Below are 20,314 nucleotides of genomic sequence, written 5' to 3'. Positions count from 1 at the left end.
TTGATCCTTTGGTCTTGCACCCAGAGTGGTCCAGGGATTCTCATTTTCCTCCGGGGACTGTTTGTTCGCCGAGTCGCTGGGCTGGTGGTCACCATTCAGAATCACAGGCAGGGTTGTTTCATTTCCATGCGTGGCGTTTACATCATAATTCACTTCGAGTCGACAGATTTTCAGTTCCATAACAGCTATCTTCTGTAAAAGCTTGTCAAAGTCCATTGTGGTGAAGGTAGGCATCCTTTGAATCGGGTGGTTCTCCTTCATATCCGCTTCATGTTGAAGTCTTTCCATAAGAGCATTTTTCCTGAGAACTGCCTCCTCTGGGCTGTTGTAAAGCGGCATCTTGTGTGGATTAGCTGAAAACTAAAAGAGTCCACACGGGGAAAAAATCAAACTCAAAAATAAATCACAGAAATTAAATAAAATAAAATAACTAAATCCAACTTTCTGTAATTTTGGTTAAGAGATAAAAAGGAGATAAAAAGGGGAGGAAAATGCAAGCAAGCAGGGAGCAGAGAAAAGAGCGTCCGAGTAGGCAGAGAGGCGGAGAGCCGTCTTCTCTGGATGATGTCACAGTTAACAGAACGCCAGACCAGGTGTACCTACTATGAAGAAAAAGAGAGAGAGCAAAAAGTTAAAAGCTGAAATGATGAAAGTCATTTCAATGTAATACAATGCAAAACTGGAGAACAGTAGACTGAAGAACAGTAGAAATCAGTAGAGTGAGAAAATTAGACCCTGATGTCCTCCAGCAGCCGAGGCCTATCACAGCACAACTATAGAGATAGCTCAGGGTAACATGAGCCACTCTAACTATAAGCTTTGTCAAAAAGGAAAGTTTTAAGCTTAGTCTTAAAAATAGATAGGGTGTCTGCCTCACGGACCAAAACTGGGAGTTGGTTCCACAGGAGAGGAGCCTGATAGCTAAAGGATCTGCCTCCCATTCTACTTTTAGAGACTCTAGGAACCACCAGCAGACCTGCAGTCTGAGAGCGAAGTGCTCTGTTAGGAACATACGGGGTAATCAGAGCTCTGATATATGATGGAGCTTGATTATTAAGGGCTTTATACGTTAGAAGGAGAATTTTAAATTCTATTCTTGATTTAACAGGAAGCCAATGAAGGGAAGCTAAAATTGGAGAAATATGATCAGTATGCTCAAGTCTTTGTAGGAGAATATTGTGATCAACTGTATCAAATGCAGCACTGAGATCTAACAGGACAAGTATAGACACAAGTCCATTATCTGAGGCCATGAGAATATCATTGGTGACCTTCACCAAAGCTGTTTCAGTGCTATGATGAACTCTAAAGCCTGACTGAAACTCGTCAAGTAGGTCATTACTTTGTAAATGTTCACATAGTTGATTAGCAACTACTTTCTCAAGAATTTTAGATAAGAAAAGAAGATTAGATATAGGTCTGTAATTTACTAACTCATCTTGATCAAGAGATGGTTTCTTAAGTAAAGGTTTAATAGCAGCTACTTTAAAAGCCTTTTGTTACATATCCATTTACCAAGGATAGATTAATCATGTCTAAAATAGGACCACTGATCAGAGGGAATACCTCCTTAAACAACTTGGTTGGGATTGGGTCTAACATACAGGTAGAAGGTTTAGATGAAGCTAAAATTTTAGATAGCTCAAAAAGCTCTACTGCTTTTAAACAGTTCAGACACTGCGCAGGTTCTAAGGATTCCTCCAATGCTGCCTCACTTACTGAGGACGAGGTAATCATGTTTGGGAGGATGCCAATTATTTTATTTTTAATGGAATCAATTTTATTTATGAAGAATCCCATAAAATCATTACTGCTGAGAGCTAAGGGAAGGGATGGATCAACAGAGCTGTGGCTCTGGGTAAGTTTGGCAACTGTACTGAAGAGAAATCTAGGATTATTCTTATTCTCCTCAATTAATGATGAAAAATATGCTGCTCTAACTCTGAGAAGGGTCTTGTTATACAACAATAGACTGTCCCTCCAGATTAGGTAGGATTCCTCTTGGTGTGTAGAGCGCCATTTTCTCTCCAATTTCCTAACATTGTGCTTCAAGGAACGCAGCTCTGAATTAAACCAGGGAGCACGCTTCCTGTGAATAATCACCTTCTTTTTCAAGGGAGCTACATTGTCTAATGCAGAACGCAATGACAAAGTCATACCGTTTACAAAGACATCTATTTGTGAATTGGAAGAAACAATATTGCTGCCATCTACAGGGCATTTCTGCAATACGGAGGATATTAAAAAGGGGACAGACTCTTTAAGTTTTGATACAGCATTATCTGATAAAGATCTACTATAATGGAACCCTCTTTTGGGGGGTGGAGAACTCAGTTAGATTAAACTCATGTTATTAAAAAATGATCAGATAGGACAGGGTTGTGAGGAAATACTGTTAATTCTTCACAATCAATGCCATATGTCAGCACAAGGTCTAAAGTATGGAGCCAAGAGTGCGTCAGTTTATGCACATTTTGAGCAAAACCAATTGAATCTTGGATAGTTTTAAAGGCTACACTAAGGTTATCACATTCTGTGTCAACATGGATCTTAAAATCACCCACTATATTAACCTTATCAGTATTTAACACCAAATCAGATAAGAAATCTGACAACTCATCTAAAAACTGAAAGTAAGGGCCTGGTGGACGATACAAGACCACAAACAGAAGAGGTTTTATTGCTTTGCAGTTTGGATGAGGGAAACTGAGGGTTAAATGTTCAAAAGAACTGTAATTATTAATTGGCGTGGGACTAATTAATAAATCAGACTGAAAGATGGTTGCCACTCCTCCTCCTCTTCCCACAGATCTGGGAATGTGGAAATTTGAATAATTGGAGGGAGTTGACTCATTTATACTAACGTAGTCCTCTTGTAGCCGGGTTTCTGTGAGACAAAACAAATCAATATGTTTATCAGAAATCAATTCGTTAACTAACAAAGTCTTTGGAGGGAGAGACCTTATATTTAATAGACCGCATTTAATTGTTTTATTTTTAGGTTCAAGGTGAACCGTATTGATTTTTATTAGGTTTTTATGATTTGTTCCTTTTAGATAAGTTTTTGATCTGTTAAGTTTTGGCTGTGGGAAAGACACCGTCTCAATAGGATAATGGATGGGTAACAGTACAGAAGCTGCAGAGAGGTGTGTTAAACTACAGCTCTGCTTCCTGGTCTGGACCCTGGGTTGTCAGCATTTAGGAGAACTAATAAATCCGGCAGATTTCTAGAAAGAAGAGCAGCACCATCCAAAGTAGGATGGATGCCATCTCTCCGGATCAGACCAGGTTTTCCCCAGAAAGTTCTCCAGTTATCAATGTAGCCCACGTCGTTTTCAGGACACCACCTAGACAACCAGCGGTTGAATGATGACATGCGGCTAAACATGTCATCACTGGTCAGATCAGGCAGGGGACCAGAGAAAATTACGGAGTCCGACATTGCTTTAGTAAACTCACACACCGAAGCAACACCAACTTTAGTGACCTCCGATCGGTGTGACCGGGTGTCATTACCGCCAGCGTGAATAACAATCTTACTGTTTTTACGCTTATCCTTAGCCAGCAGTTTTAGGTAAGATTCTATGTTGCCCGTTCTGGCCCCTGGCAGGCATTTGACTACGATCCCTGGTGTCTCTAGTGCCACGTCTCTGACTATTGAGCTCCCAATCACCAGGGCCGGCTTCTCAGCGGGTGTGTCGCTGAGTGGGGAAAACTTGTTAGAAACACAGACGGGTTGGTGGTGACCTGGGGGCTGAAATCTAGAGCTATGCTTCCTACGAACCGTCACCCAGCCGGCCTGGTTACCCGGCTGCTCGGGTGCTTCTGGAGGACCACTAAGTGAACTAACGCTAGGTCTATGTGGCTCCACGCTAGCAGAGGGGCGGCTATCAGCTGGTCTTTCCATAGCACGGAGCCGGGACTCTAATTCTGACACCCTCGCCTCCAAAGCTACAAAAACACTACATTTATTACAAGTACCATTATCACTAAAGGAGGCAGAGGAATAACTAAACATCTGACACAGAGAGCAGGAGATAAGGGGAGACTTAGTCAGAAACGGAGAAGCTGAAGTAATAGTAGGAGAGGAAGCCATTGTGGAGCTAAAGCTAGGCTAGGCTAAAGCTAGGCTAGCGCCCTTCTACCACGCCAAGAGAGCAAACCGTGAAACACGAGGAGTTCCCAAGCGTGATGTGCAGCAACAGAAAATGTTTTAAAAGTGCTTATGTGTTAGAAACAGATGTTACAGCAAAGAGATTAAAGATAAAAGCGAGAGAATCTGGAGCAACAAACCGTTGCTCACGCAGTGAAAACAGGAAGTGATACAATACGCCTTACCGCAAACAGGAAGTGACGTCAGCCAAGGAGCGGCCGAAATGAGTGACTTGTTACTTAAATTATAATACCAAATTATAATTATTAATAATAATGAGCATATTCACACAGCTTCTGGCATAACAGCTGTTTCAGTACAACTGCCATCACAAACATCACAAACATTTCAGGGGGAGACGATTTACTGAGGCCATGCTGCCAAGGACACCTCTTTCACAGTGCCCACATGGCGCTGCCATTACTCTGTGGAAAGATGGGGGCCACAAAAGGAAAGTTGGAGGGAAAAAACATATTTAAAACTTTATCCTATTAACAGGATACAGTTTGAGATATCAAAAACCTTGGCACGAGAAGCACAAATAAGACGAGACATATAAGCAGAAAGGTACACATTTGAGACTAGTCGCGTGTAAGTTCATCTGTTTTTATTAGCATTAGTTAACAAATCCTCCTGTGTCCGTGGCTTCCGAACTCCACTCCACCAGGGCCTGCAATGAATTTGCTAACTTCTTTACTGAGAAAATCCTAAAAATTAGAGGATCACTTTGTACTACCATATCAACACCAGAACCAATGCCGTATTCAGCTGGAACTACTTCTGATAAAATGTTCCAATTCTGCCAAATAAACTACAAAAGCTTAGAGCAGATCACTCAGCAGCTAAGTTCCTCCTCCTGCTGCCTTGATGTTATACCCACAGCTTTCTTTAAAAAAGTTTTACCTGTCATAGTGTCTGATTTGACCCAGATAATAAACACGTCCCTTCTGTCAGGTGTTTTCCCTCAGTCCCTAAAAAAAGCAAATATCAAACCACTGCTGAAAAAGAACAACTTAGACAAACTTCTACTCCAGAACTATCGGCCCATCTCAAACCTCCCCTTTATCAGTAAGATTATTGAAAAAGCTGTATTTCAACAATTAAACCCCTTCTTAACTACGAGCAGCCGCTTTGACGTATTCCAGTCTGGCTTCCGTGCTCACCACAGTACAGAGACCGCCCTTATCAAGGTGTTTAATGACATCCATATAAATACACACTGTGGAAGAAACACCAGGCTGGTTCTATTGGACCTCAGTGCAGCATTTGATACTGTCGATCACTCCATCCTGTTAGAACGCCTGGAGAACTGGGTCGGCCTCTCTGGTACAGCTCTTCACTGGTTTAAATCCTACTTAAAGGACAGGGACTTTTTTGTATCAGTAGGTAACTTTACATCAAAGATGACAAAAATCACATGTTGGGTTCCCCAAGGGTCCATTCTGGGTCCCCTCCTCTTCAATATCTACATGCTCCCTCTAGCACAGGTAATAAAAAATAACAACATCAGCTACCATACCTATGCAGATGACACACAGCTTTACATCACCATGTCACCAGGTGACTATAAACCAGTTCAGACACTGAGTAAATGCCTAGAAGAAATCAATGCCTGGATGTGTCAAAACTTTCTTCAATTGAATAAAAACAAAACTGAAGTAATAATCTTTGGACCAATATAGGAGAGATCAAAAGTTAGCACACAGCTTCAGTCACTTCAGCTAGGAACCACTGATCAGGCCCGAAATCTGGGTGTAGTGATGGACTCAGACCTGAACCTTCAAAAGCATCTAAAGACAATTACAAGGTCGGCTTTCTATCACCTGAGGAACATTTCCAGGATTAAAGGACTAATGACTCAGAAGGATCTGGAAAAACTAATCCATGCGTTTATATTTAGTAGAATTGATTACTGCAACGGTGTTTTCACAGGCCTGCCTAAAAAGTGGATCAGACAGCTGCAGCTGATCCAGAACGCTGCTGCACGCGTCCTCACTAAGACTAAGAAAGTAGAGCACATAACCCCAGTTCTAAAGTCATTACACTGGCTCACTGCATCTCAGAGAATAGACTTCTGTTGGTCTATAAATCCCTAAATGGCTTAGCACCTAAATACATCACAGACTTGTTATCAGTGTATCAACCACATAACCCCAGTTCTAAAGTCATTACACTGGCTCACTGCATCTCAGAGAATAGACTTCTGTTGGTCTATAAATCCCTAAATGGCTTAGCACCTAAATACATCACAGACTTGTTATCAGTGTATCAACCACATAACCCCAGTTCTAAAGTCATTACACTGGCTCACTGCATCTCAGAGAATAGACTTCTGTTGGTCTATAAATCCCTAAATGGCTTAGCACCTAAATACATCACAGACTTGCTATCAGTGTATCAACCCTCCAGACCACTCAGGTCTTCTGGCTCCAGCCTACTCTGCATACCTAGAACACGAACCAAACACGGAGAAGCAGCATTTAGTTCCTATTCTCCACTTATCTGGAACAAACTTCCAGAAAACTGTAAAAGTGTGGAAAGCCTGAGTTCCTTTAAATCGAGATTAAAAACACATTTGTTTAAAATTGCCTTTGAATGTTCCAGTTAAACTGTTTTACTGTTTTTAATGTTCTTTTTTGTTTTTACATTCTATCCCTACTTGCTTTTATTCCTATATTTTAATCATGTAAAGCACTTTGCATTGTCTCTTTACTGAATTGTGCTATATAAATAAATTTGCCTTGCCTAGTTATGTGTGTCTGTTTGGGTGAACACTCTCCATGAACACTCTCCAGAGGCCATTGTCCTTGATGTTATCAGCTGGCCAACAGTTCAGAAAGCATCCGCAGATGTCAGCGGGGGAGGAGGGAGCAGGGGAGAGTTCTGAGCTTTTTCGCTAAAACAATCCAGGAGTGACTAGATAGGGAAGGCACAGTCCAAATACTTATTTGTTACAAGACAAGCTGCTCTGGTTTCCTGTCAGCTTGAAGTCTTTGCTGGCTCCAAATGGCAAATCCAATATTCCAAATTTGTTGGGCTCTTCTGCGTTTCACATCAAGATTTCGTCCCATCTCCCCTTGAGTTAAACCACCGAAGCCAGTCTGTGTTCCAGTGCAGCCAGCTTTTTGGCTCTTCTCCTCCACCTTTCAGGTCTGTCCGTTCACCACCTTAGTGAGCGCATCATATGCAGCCGGTAGACTGATCAAGGCCAAATGGCTACCGACATCCGCTGTATTTGCTGATACTTTAAAAATCCACCAAATCCAATAAGTAGAAATCCAAGTATCATGAATCCAAACATGTAAACGTTTCTACGTCCAGGAACAACAAAGTCGAAAGACACACCGTTTTCCATCCAGGAATGTAGGGTGTATCTCACAAAATGAGTCAAATCGGGATCGGACAGGTCCCCCTTTCGAGGTCTTCACCTTCTTCCTGCCTGAGACAAAGGAAGAGGAAGACTGACATGAACAACGATGGGCCCTGGCAGGGCCTGAAAGATGCACCATGCAGCACCTTGGAGAAATCTCTCTTCGCCCAGGAGACATGACTGGGCAAATCAGAGTTAAGTTTGCTGTCTTATCTTCAGTGTCAGGCGCAGGAGGAAAGGAATCCCGCCATGCCAGAAACAGCTTTGTTTATTTCTTCTCAGTCTTTACAGGAAAGCGGACTCCAGAGGGCGCTGGAAAGCCGACACAGCACCCACTTCCCCATGCTGAGGGGCATGGGGAAGGCACAGTCCAAATCTGCTGAAATTGTGGTTGCAACCGGGTCAGAGGACGCCACAGAGCCCAGGCCTCCGATCCCGACCACATGTTGCTGCTGTTAGGTTGCAGAGCAGCACACTAGCCGCTGCTGAAGGGACAACGGCTCCCTTTCACTGCCTTCCTTGTGTGACAATAGGGTGGTAAGGCACACAGGTTTGTAAACTGAGAGGCTAAGACAGTACAGGTCAAATGAACAACTTTACAACTTTACAAAGTCAATCTTAAAATCACATTCACATAAATCATAGCTGGGCCTGGAGTTGTGGTCAACAGGAGAGCAGTGGAAACAACTGGAGGGAAACTAAAATAGAAATACATACACCATAAAATAATGAATGCACCTCAAGCCAAGAAGAAACCACCACCAAAGGATCCACCACAACAGCCGTGACAATCAGCTCCTAGAAAACACAGTACTTGTTAAAATATGGAGCGAATCATACAAAAACAAACGTTCATTGAGCAATTTTAATATGGCCTTTCAGTGGCAGCTGAACTGGGTCCCGCTTAGCTCCAGAATGTAATCAATCTATGGGGAATCACACCAAGCAGCAGGACGGCCACATGCCCACAACAACTACAGCAGCAGGTAATAGCAGCAATGCAAAATAAGCAGGGCAGAATAGCAGAATCACACTTTGAGCAACTGTCTGTGCTGCCATAAGGCACAGAAAACACAGATGTAAACAGCCAGGGACAACCAATGCCTGAAGTCAGAGAGGAGCACATCAGGAGAACAGAGGCTTTTTATAAGAAGCCAGCCGATGTGAGGGACCAATCAAAACCAAGATCTTGATTGAAAGTCTACCTCCCACTCTATACTGCCACACTTGGATGACCAAAGTGGACAGAACTCACACGAGGCACCGACAGTTTCGGCAGAGAACCCAAAAGGGAAAGGTTACATGGTCATTTGAAAATGTTTGTGTGATGCGTTGTGTATGGTGGTTAAAACAAAAAGCTAACAGAAGCAGCTCATGCTAGCATTCGGCTCCACGACATTGCTAATATCATTCGAGTGTGTTTTTATGGTTATAACAAATGTTAACTCCACAAGGGTTTCATACATTAATGGGACATTATTGTTTTTGTTATCTGGCCCACTCCCTATGACTAAAATAAAAGCCGAAGCTTTTAAAGTCAGCGTGAATTATCCACTAGCCAAAATGCTATTTGGCTTCTGGTAATTTCCGGTTCCGGTTGTTTACCAAAAGCCCGTTTAAAGCTTAACGCTTGTTCGTTTCGCTCCACCATCATTTGATAGTGCTATGAGCTTATTCCAGCATTAATATGGAATATTAATGTTGATTTAAAGGCGTTTTGTTTAACTTTAGGAGTAACCGAGTTTAGCGTCCAATCGCTACAGCGAACCCTAGCGTCCGGGGATCGAATTGCATCAATAACACAAGTGCTCCTAAAAATGACCAAGCAAATGATTCTTTAAAATGTTATTTCCTCAAATAACATTTTGTGTAGCTTGGGATTTGCATTGTAAATGGATTGAAATACATACCAAATGTTTTGAATTAGTAAAGCTAATTTAACCTCAATTTACATTCTTTAAGATGAACTTTAGTTCTTTAACACAAACAAATGTTATTTAATCAAATAACGTTTTTTTTTACTCAGGATTCACATTGTGAATAGATTGAAAACATGCCAAATGTTGTTCTAAATTAGTTAAGCTAATTTAACTCCATTCCATGTTCTATACATCAGATCTGTTGTGAACCAGGATTCACTGCATTATTCTGATGATGATCAACCACTTTTGTTTTGTCTTTTGTGTTCTTTGCATGTATATAGTTCCTTAGCTTAGCTTTTTTTATCTTCATTTTGCTTATTAGTTTAGTTGAGCCTAGTAGAGCGGATTTTTTGATTGAAATATAGTGTTAATTCAAATAAACAGCATTATATTGTGATGTTCTCTGGATGTTAATTTTATTTCTGTTATTAAATTCTTTAACTTGAAGAGAAGTTGTCACTCGTTTATACTATGTGTGTGCACAGTTTGCTGTTAAAAGATCGCTAGTGCTCGAATTCATCCCTTTCAACCATTGTCTTGATATCAGCTTAAGAGCTGATTATCACCAGATAACAGACAGAGGGTTATTTATTAAACATTAAATAACTTTAAACAGTGTATAATTGCGTTTTGGATGATTAAATTAGTCATTTCAGGTCGAACAAAGGTTTTCTCGGCCGCCCTGGTGGTCTCTGGGGGAAATACCGTACTTGCAATTGCAAGAGCCCTCGGCCCGCACCCACAGGCTCAGAAGTCTCGTGCAAGACCGCGACAGTCGGTCTTGCTTTACGGCGAGAACTCCATGTGTTTTTGCCCTGCCATTCACTATATGCACACGCGAAAGCAACAACAAAGAACCGCGTGTTAACGTCAAATAAACATGCAAGCATATCGAGTTTTTTTTATTATTATTATTATTTATTTATTTATTTATTTGAATGTTTGCGAGGCGGTAGCGTGAGTTTGGCGAGGCGGCCGCCAATTTAATTTATTTATTTATGTTCTTTCACTTTCTTTTTTCAGGTATCACATTACACATGTCAGCTTAAATAATAATACATATGATTTAGCAATGGCATCTAGGTGTTATTCAATTGTATCTGTTGCTTTATGTCTGTTGGTTGTGCTGTTCTTTTTGCATCTCTCTTTCCAGGTGATGAAGCAGACGGAGAACGTTTTATCACTCTCTCCATTTTATCTCTTCTTTCTTTCCCCTCTTCTCTTTTTTTTCTCTCTCTTCTTGTTCTTCCTTTACTCTCCCATTGTAGTGTCCATATAATTTGAAATTCTCCCTGCAGGAATCACAATAAAGCTATTTACAAGCATGAATCAAGCGGAGCACTATGGCGAAAGCTGTTCGCTCCACTTGTAAAAGCAAAATCTGTCGAGCTCTATCTGGCATTGAGACATCAATTCCTATTGCCACATTGCTAGACAGGACACTGGGGGGAAAAAAAAAGATTTTAATCGTTGCCCAGCCCTAATATATATATATACATACATATATATATATATATATATATATATATATATATATATATATATATATATATATATATATATACAGTGTTGGGGAGTAACGGATTACATGTAACGACGTTACGTAATTTAATTACAAAAAAAGAGTAACTGTAATTCGTTACAGTTACAGTGAGAAAATATGTAATTCAGTTACAGTTACTTCCGAAAATATTAAGAATTACAAATTTAGTTACATTTTTAAAAAAAATATAAAGTAAAACCTTTGCGCTTCGCGCCCTGTATCGCCGTTTCCCCGCTACGGCTACTTGTCTCTATCACTCTGATCCATCCTGTCCTGAGCCTTCTGAAAGAACAGCAAGCGAGCGGACGTTTCACGGTTTTATTTCAGCTCAAGCAGCGCATCAAAAATGACAGCCTTCAAGCTTGTTGACAGCCACCTCTTGTTATTCACCCACAACAATAAACAGTGAGAGCCGACGTGTGTTGTGAAACTGCAAAACTTTGTCTTAAGCGGAAAATCAAACGCGCGTCCACACAGCTCAGCGTTCACAGTGTTGCGTTCGTGAGCGTCGGAAAGCTATGGTGCATTCAGGAGCATGGGACATTTCCGTTTTACAACGAAAAAGGCAGAAAACGGAACAGAACTTAACTCATACAATAATGTATTTATCCAGAAACAGTGTGGGCTTTCTTACAATACTGAATGCTCTATAATTGTATTTCTGTTATTTTTGATTATGCACATCTGCTAGCTTTTTATTCTAAAAATCTATAATATTACAGCAGCAAATTATCAAAGTTTTTCAAAGCTTGTTTAAAAGCTCCAAATGGGGCTTCAGATCATACAGCAACAATTGTGCTGTCATTGTTTTACAGGGCAGAATTTGCATTTGCTGACTCTTGTCCTTTAACTACTGATGGATATACAGGAATACAGTCATACAGGTGTCAATTCCCAATTCCGCTTTTTTAAGGTTCACATTCAGTTCTCAAAAATTAAATGTTGAACATGGGTCAATACTCATTAAAACCTTAAAGTAATCGAAAAGTAATCAAAAGTAATTAGTTACATTACTTTTTAAAGTAATCAAAAAAGTTACACTACAATTACATTTTAAACAAAGTAACTTGTAACTGTAACGGATTACATTTTTAAAGTCTGGATTCATTACAAATCAACTGAAATATGGCAAGCCTTTTATTGTTTTAATTTCGCTGATTATGGCGTACAGCTGAAGAAAACTCAAAAATCCTATCTCAAAATATTAGAATATTTCCTCAGACCAAGTAAAAAAAAATTATAACAGTAAAACAAAATCAAACATTTGAAAATGTCCATTAATGCACTCAGTACTTGGTTGGGAATCCTTTTGCACAGATTACTGCATCAATGCGGCGTGGCATGGAGGCAATCAGCCTGTGGCATTGCTGAGGTGTTATGGATGCCCAGGATGCTTCAATAGTGGCCTTTAGCTCATTTGCATTGCTGGGTCTGGTGTCTTTCAGCTTCTTCTTCACAATACCCCACAAATTCTCTATGGGGTTCAGGTCAGGGGAATTGGCAGGCCAATCAAGGACAGTAATGCCATGGTCAGTACACCAGTTACTGGTGGTTTTGGCACTGTGGGCAGGTGCCAGATCATGCTGGAAAATGAAATCATCATCTCCATAGAGCTTTTCAGCAGATGGAAGCATGTAGTGCTCTAAAATCTCTTGGTACACAGCTGCATTTACTCTGGACTTGATGAAACACAGTGGACCAACACCAGCAGCTGACATGGCTCCCCAAACCATTGTTGACTGTGGGAACTTCACACTGGATTTCAAGCAACTTGGATTTTGCGCCTCTCCAGCCTTTCTCCAGACTCTGGCGCCTTGACTACCAAATGACATACAAAACTTGCTTTCGTCTGAAAAGAGGACTTTGGACCACTCTGTAACTGTCCAGTGCTTCTTTTCCATAGCCCAAGTCAGACGCTTCTTCCGTTGTCTGGAGTTCAGAAGTGGCTTGACCATGGGAATACGGCTATTGTAGCCCATTTCCCGGACACGTCTGTAAACAGTGGCCTTTGATACCTGGACTCCAGCTTCAGTCCACTGTCTTTGAAGCTCCCCCAAATTCTGGAAACGGCTCTTCTTCACAATGCTGTTAAGGCTGCGGTCACCTCTCTTGGTTGTGCAGCGTTTCCTGCCACATTTCCCCCTTCCAACACACTTTTTGTGAATGTGCTTTGAAACTGCACTCTGTGAACAGCCTGCTCTTTGAGAAATTTCTTTTTGTGTCTTACCCTCCTGATGGAGGGTGTCAATGATGGTCTTCTGGACAGCAGTCAGATCAGCAGTCTTCCCCATTCTTGTGACTTAGTTTACTGAACCAAGCTGAGTGTTTTTCAAAGCTCAGGAAACCCTTGCAGGTGTTTCGAGTAAATTAGACGATTCAAGTGATTAGTTGAATAGCCTACTTATATACTTTTTCACGATATTCTAACATTTTGAGATAGGATATTTGGGTTTCTTAAGCTGTAAGCCATAATCAGCGATATTAAAACAATAAAAGGCTTGCGATATTATAGTTGATTTGTAATGAATCCAGAATGTATGACATTTCATTTTTTTTAATTGCATTACAGAAAATAAAGAACTTTATCACAATATTCTAATTTTCTGACACAGTCCTGTATATATATATATATATATATATATATATATATATATATATATATATATATATATATATATAGTGTGCGCCGTATGTTAAGCGACGCATACCTACTATGTTTACAACATGGGATTCATATCACGACATTGCGAGTTAGTTACTAAGTCAGACAGTCAGATGATCTCTTACCATTTGTACGTTAGATGAACTTCGTCCACGACGATACCCATAACGTTGGCTTGAAAAACCTCGGAGCCTAGCATGTCCCTCCACTTGTTGTTCAGCAGCCAGGATTCCGGGCTTCCGAAAAGGAGCTGGCAACGACCGCTGGCTATATCCACCTTGTCGTTCACGCCGAGTTGGATCGCCGTGATGCCTATTTCAGTTGCATCTTTCATGAAATGAATTCAACCCAAGCGCGCTTTTGTGACGTGGTTGATTACGTTACTGTTGATCATCTGTCCATCATCGTATAAAGCCCGCCCTGACAATTTGATTGGCCCGCCAGATATTGGGCGAGCATACTCGCGCTAGTATTGAGCAATGCCAGACCGAACTTCCCGACCAAAAACATTGTGGGCGGGACTAAGTTTGGAATGGCACCCAGGCTACCAACTCACCCCCTCGCCTAAGCAAATTCCTGCGGGAAACACCGCCTTCCGCATGTCGGCTTTGTTTTTTTCCGGCCAGCACCTTTCTTACTCTGAATCTGAGGCTGGGCTGACAGCGAGGTTATTAGCGCATTATCGCCACCTACTGTTCTGATTCAAACCCCTACACCGCAGCAACAGACCTTCACAAAATAAAAGCATGTGAGCAACATGCGTTAACGCGCGTTAAAGAAAATATCACCGTTAATAGTCTAATGAGTTAACGCGAAATTAACGCGTTAACTTGCCCAGCCCTAATATATATATATATATATATATATATATACACACACATATATACACACACACACACACACTCCACTGGGATTACCCACGCGCCACGTGCTCGAGTTTTTCGCTGGACCGAGATTTTTGAAGCAAACTTTATTCCCTGCTTTGCTGACGCAGGAGGTCGACTTAAAAGTACTTTTAATTCCCTCTGATCAAAGACTGGGAGCCACCTTATCTCCCGTGATCTAAAGAGGACCCCGCTTTGTTTGGCCAACAAAGCGACTGTAAGCTTGGAGGAAGAGACAAAGGAGCTTCGTCATCCCGTCCCTGCTGCTGCCCGCTCCTGCCTACAATCGTGCAGTCAAGACGCATTCAGGACGCCTCGTTACTCGGAGCGCTCACAGACCCAGCCAGGACAGCCCTGATTCACAAGTAACAGGGTTCTCCCCTTTTATTTCTTTTTCATCTGTAGGGTGGTTTAGAAGTGCCTGGGCAGGTGTAGGAATTTGGGTGAATGCTTTTTCTCTAAGACGGAGTTGGGTTTATTTTGCTGAATATTTTCTTTGTCTTTGCATGCCTTTTTACAATTGATTTTTGCTGTGATTGATTTGTGGTCCGTGAAGACCCCGCCGTGGGTCCTTCTGTAAACTTTTTCCCATTTTCTTCCATCTTTCCCTCTCTCTCTGCTCTCCTTATCAGTTGAGGCGATCGCTTTGTGTGAGACTTAGTTCGCGTTTTTTCTTTAAACTCATCGGTTAGCCGTGCCCTCTCGAAGGGAGGTATTACCCCATCAGCATAAGCGTGGTTACGTCATTAGGACCTCCCCTCACGCATCAAGGAAATTGGTAGATCATACGTCATCATGGTCGCCATCTTGGGAGGGTGGCGTATGACTGAACTGTAGGTAGCTTAGCTGGAATAGCTTTTGTAAGACATCAAAGCATCCAGCGGGACTCTCAAAGCTGTTCTGTCTGTCAATGCTGCTACGTCAAATGCCAATGTTTTGAAGGTGGTGTTAAACAACTGTGAGTTCAACTAAGATTTGCTAACCGCTCATTTTAATCCATTGTTTTTTTTTTGTTTTGTTCTTTTATTTCCACATATATTTTGCATGTTTAGTTTAGTAGCGAGTAGAATTCCAAGGTTGTTGAATCAGAGAATTACTGTAACAGGGAATTGCTTTTGGTTCAATAAAAACAACAACTGCGGCATAGAAATTGTTTTGTGTTGAATCCAATTCACAGTGGCATGGTTATTCAGAATTCAGAGCTACCACCTTTTGGAGTTACCATCTGATATTAATACAGCAGACACTATCATTGGATGGGTGATAAGGAATAAGGATTTAAACTCGAATTGCAGTTATATTGGGGTTCTCACAGTCTGCCGGATAAACCTCGTTGGTTAAAATCCGACCAGATAATTTATTCCAGCATAAATGAGTTCATAACAGCTAACTAATTAATGCATTAGTAGTATAAATCATTACAAGCTTCTAGCTAACATCAACACCATTTGAACTATATTTTGTTATAGCAGAATTTTGAGTTGAATGACTTATTACTTAATTTATAATACTTTAATAATTTCTGAAGAAATTTAGCAAGGCGCCTGCCACTTGGTGCGTACCATACCGTCAGAAATAGCAACAGGAAGCAACACTGCAAATTTCAGCTTCCTACGGTCTTCACAGCCCCCGCAGCGGCCGTCGAAAGGTGCCATGTTATGTCAATGGACCTCCTAGGAGCCTCTTGCTAGCAGCGTTGTCATGGAGACTCACTGACAGCTCCAGCCCTCTCTCTGTCTGTAAAGGCAGAAGAACCCTGGCTAAGCAGAAGTTGATAGGACCTTCCTAAAGCTACTTCTGGTTAGCAACATGCTAACAGTTAGCCGCTAGCATGGTTGTGTTCAGTATCACCGGGTGATGTTACTCTGTTAGTTTGGTTGAATTCCTGTACTGAGAAGTACCTAAAAAGGGAGAAAATCCTAAAATTCACCAAATCTGTCAAGCAGAAGTTTGTACAGGCTTCCTAGAGCTACTTCCGGTTAGCAACATGCTAACCGTTAGCCGCTAGCATGGTTGTGTTCAGTATCACCGGGTGATTGTACTCTGTCAGTTTGGTCCAAATCCTGTACTGGGATGTGCCTCAAATAGGGAGAAAATACATTGTTTATAATGTTGCCATGGTAACTCATAATGGCGGGTGGTACAAAAAAATACTTCATAGGATCAGCACACATGTTTTGTTATATATACTGTAGGGATTATAATATAAAACTCTAAGCGTCCCACACCGAGATTCGATCCCATGACCTCTTGCATGTACAGCCTGCACTTTCCATCTGAGCTATACTGTAGCACCATATATGGCCATGCATTATTGGGACCATAAGGGGTTTGGTTCCCCATTGAAAAGCATTGGATGTTTGACACCTCATAGCTTGGAGATGCTTTATGCGATGTGGCCCAAATTTCTTGTGGAGCTTTCTCTCTAAAGTAAGACCAGACTCTGTGAAGCAGACGTTGGTGAGACCTTCCTAGAGCTACTTATGGTTAGCAACATGCTAACCGTTAGCCGCTAAGGTTGTGTTCAGTATCACCGGGTGATTGTACTCTGTCAGTTTGGTCCAAATCCTGAACTGGGAAGTGCCTCAAAAAGGGGTGCCAACACTTAATGACACCAAACGTGACCAAAGTTCATGGGTCAGATTGGCCTCCTTTAGCAACTCAGCCTCACCACATCTGGGCCCAAAACTCAACATTTGACCAAAATGGTGTGTAGCGCCATTTCCCACAGGTGGGTGGTGCTGTATTGGCCATTTGGGTCGTGTCTGGTTATCATGCCAGGTCCTGTTGGAAGCAAAGGCCCAATAGGAAAGCATGTGAAATCCAAAATGGGACGGGAAAAGTGACATATGGCTGAAAGTAACATGAACATTGTTGTGCCAACTCTTTTGGCACAACACTAGCTTCAAGCATTAACAAGTGTAGTGAGTACTTGTCCATAAAAGCCAAAAAACTTAAAGGTGAACAAAACTAAAAGTGACCCAAACAAATCAATTATCTAATTAAACAAATTACTGAAAAACAATTGTTTTCTAAACAACCAAATTTAAACAAGAATATTAATACAACAAATAAGCAAATAAATAAAAATGAACTAAATAATCTAAATTCTAAAACGTAACAAAATAGAGAAATAGCTCCAACAGCAAGCTTGAATTTTGTTGATGGACAAAAATACAGAAAAAGAGCATATAAATATCTGTTCATCTTCACTGTAAAAGTTATCACTCTAGCCCTGATGTCAATAATCCGTCAAATCAAACAAAAATACGCCGCACAGTGCTGTGGCATCCGTCTGTTCAGCTTAAACCAGCAGGTTAAGGTAGCAGGTCGACCGCCCCAAGATGGCGGCCGTAATTACTGCGCCGCGACAGTAAATGCGGGGGCAACTGCCATCAGAGGCGGGCGGACAGTCTCCTCACTCAGGCTGCTCTCCACTGTTGTGGTTACGGTACTAATGTTCTTCACTGGTGGTGGTGGTTTTCCAAAAAAATCCAAAATGCGTTCCTGTGCCATATTTCCTCCTCGTTTCTATCATTAGACTGTAAATTTACTAGTCTGCTGCCGTGAGCAGCATACCTCTTTACTTGACGACCACTAGCTTGCTTAAAGTTGCCATGAGAACTTAACTTCCGTGAAGTTGTATTGATTAGACCTGTTTACCATGTTTACACGTGTGATGCATTGATTTTTTTGTCTATTATGGCTCTTGGGAATGACTTCAAAAAAGGTGTAGGACGAAATCATTTGTCTACATAAATTATGTATACACGTGTATAATAAAATATTGTTTGAATGTATTCTCTGTGTGTAATTATTCCCAAAATAGTAGTGTCATGGCATGGTGTGTAATAATCAGACCTCTCAACTTTGATCAAAAGTTAAGAGTAAGATTATGCTATTTTTGGGGGCGGGGGGGATTATGGTCAACAATTTCCCCTTAGCAGCAACACTGAAGCACACAGAGGTTCACGCTGCCACTTTACGCACGATCCAGCTGCTGATGTCTCCCTCTTTTCAGCTCAATGCACTTCTAGACTGTTACAGTTTATAACATTCTCATCACCTTTCACAGGGACAGGTTTCTCAGTCAGTTGCCGCGCTGACCAGACAAATCTCTATTGCTCTCGTCAGTGCTGCGGTGCGGTGGGCGGATTTTACCCCCGTTGGTGCGCTGCGTGTGACGGATAAACAGTGGGGGAAATGCATAACTAAAGACTGTAAAGGGCTTCTATAAAAGGAACAGGGGTACTGACAGGTCTGAGATGAAGCCCCTGATGTTACAAGTTCTTTAAAATGACCCTTAAAAGTCCGCACTGATTCTATGTTGTTAAAAACAAAAGAGCATGAAACACAGCTACTAACTCTCCTATTGACTTTAACTGGCACACGTTGTTACCAATGTGAGGACATTAAACATAGTGATTCACGTTTTGAATGGTGAACGGTGATAAAAGCACCTGCTCCGAGGGAAAGGAGGGGGGAAGAGGAGCAAGCGCTGAGGCACATAAATACGGTGCATGTAGTTAAAAAATGCAGAATAAATAAAAACAAAACTTATAAACAGACTAAGTGGCGTTTTAAACTGCATCTGGTTAGCAGAACTGTTTTATGATCCAGCGTGCAGCCATAACTGGTTTTGAATGAACCGGTCATCTGGCAAAATCTGAGGCACTTCCCGAAGCAGTCACATGGTACAGCCTGGCAGCGAGGCTTCGGACGTCATTGTTTTTGGCTCCTCCCCTAAATGAAGCAAGCATCGATACGCGCTTTACGGAAACGCCCCCTCTATTACTCGACACACGCCTCGAAGCCTCGGCACATCACGTAACATCACAACCATGTAGTAAATCATGGCCTTTCACATAGAGAGGCTGGACAAAGAGTCCAACCTGTTCTTAACAGAAACACGGTTGCATCCATTGTCAGAATTTTTCAACTGGAGAACAGGTGATGTTGCTATACAGTATATACATATATATGAAAAATGTTGGTTTTGAGTTGACTGCTGCGTCAAAGCAATCTATAAAAACTGTAATGTCATAATTATATTTAGTGTTGAGGCGTGTGTAAAAAACAACCGTAATTGTCTTCGATGAAAATACGGAACGAATTGCGTCCCGTCTTGGTTTAATATGGGACGCAACAGCTAAATGCTAAATAAAGGACAATTTCGTATTTTACGGGACGGGTGGCAAAGTTCCAGGCCAGCTGTGGCTACTAACATAATTCACCACGATCAGGGTGTGGATGTGTGTAAAGTGCAATTGGGTCATGGGACTTGACAAAGCGCTATATAAGCACAAGCCATTTTATAAAAAAAATCATGACACCCCTATCCCACAAAGTGGATTGGTTTCCGCATGGCGTCACTCAGGACTGAGAAGAAAAGTAAATGAGGGAAAAGAGGATAGGACATAAAGAGGACAGAGTTTTCAAAATGGTGATTTCAGATATATGCCAAATTTATATTTTACTGACATTTTAGATTTGTTCTTAGAGATCCAGATGAAGTTTTCTTAATTTATGTTGAAAGTCAGTGTTGATGTTTTGTAGACTACTAGTTTATCACATGACTTAGATGTTTGGTTTGACACATATCTAATTTCTTTTAAGGTCTAATATTGTTTAGTTTTGATTGGTAAAACAAAACTTGATACAAAACATTGTTCTTCCTCTTTGGGGAAGAACAAGCTAATATTTCCTTCTTAATTTACTTTGTGGAAAGTAGTGGATCACTACATTGCAGAATTGGAAACATGGAGGTTCAGTTTGGTGAA

Source organism: Fundulus heteroclitus, unplaced genomic scaffold (assembly GCF_011125445.2).
Source record: "Fundulus heteroclitus isolate FHET01 unplaced genomic scaffold, MU-UCD_Fhet_4.1 scaffold_111, whole genome shotgun sequence".
Lineage (NCBI taxonomy): Eukaryota > Metazoa > Chordata > Actinopteri > Cyprinodontiformes > Fundulidae > Fundulus > Fundulus heteroclitus.
The sequence above is the reverse complement of the archived record's forward strand: the minus strand, read 5'-3'. Positions refer to the sequence as shown.